This window comes from Myotis brandtii, unplaced genomic scaffold (genome assembly GCF_000412655.1).
Source record: "Myotis brandtii unplaced genomic scaffold, ASM41265v1 scaffold923, whole genome shotgun sequence".
NCBI classification, from domain to species: domain Eukaryota; kingdom Metazoa; phylum Chordata; class Mammalia; order Chiroptera; family Vespertilionidae; genus Myotis; species Myotis brandtii.
Genome location: NW_005371804.1, coordinates 1,122,257 through 1,122,492, shown reverse-complemented (window position 1 = coordinate 1,122,492; position 236 = coordinate 1,122,257). Strand labels below are relative to the sequence as shown.

At 63.1% G+C, this 236-nt stretch overlaps 1 protein-coding gene across 2 annotated transcripts in view; it reads right to left on the bottom strand.

Annotated features, from left to right (window-relative positions):
• Positions 1-227, bottom strand: part of MX2 (MX dynamin-like GTPase 2) — a 33,196-nt gene extending 32,969 nt beyond the window's left edge. For both annotated transcript variants that reach the window (XM_005885686.2, XM_005885687.2), the window contains exon 1: positions 18-227. The gene's annotated coding sequence lies outside the window, so the exon portion shown is untranslated. The remainder of the gene's footprint in view (positions 1-17) is intronic.
• Positions 228-236: the final 9 nt, after the last annotated feature.

Sequence of the window (236 nt, the reverse complement as noted above, 5' to 3'; positions counted from 1 at the left end):
CCAGGCCGGTCCATCACCTGCGTGGCTAACAGGTTTTCGGAGACTTAGAGCGGGACGTCCGGAGACACTCGCTGCGAAGATGGAAAGCCCTGCTCTGGGCTGCCCGACTCGCCCACGTGAGGTCGGGGCCGCCGCGGAACGTGTTTGGCTCTGATTTCTTCTGGTGAATTTAAAGCCACCGGGTGTGGGCTCCGCTCTGGAGCTCGCGGGCCGGGACGCTCACTCAAGTACAGGCT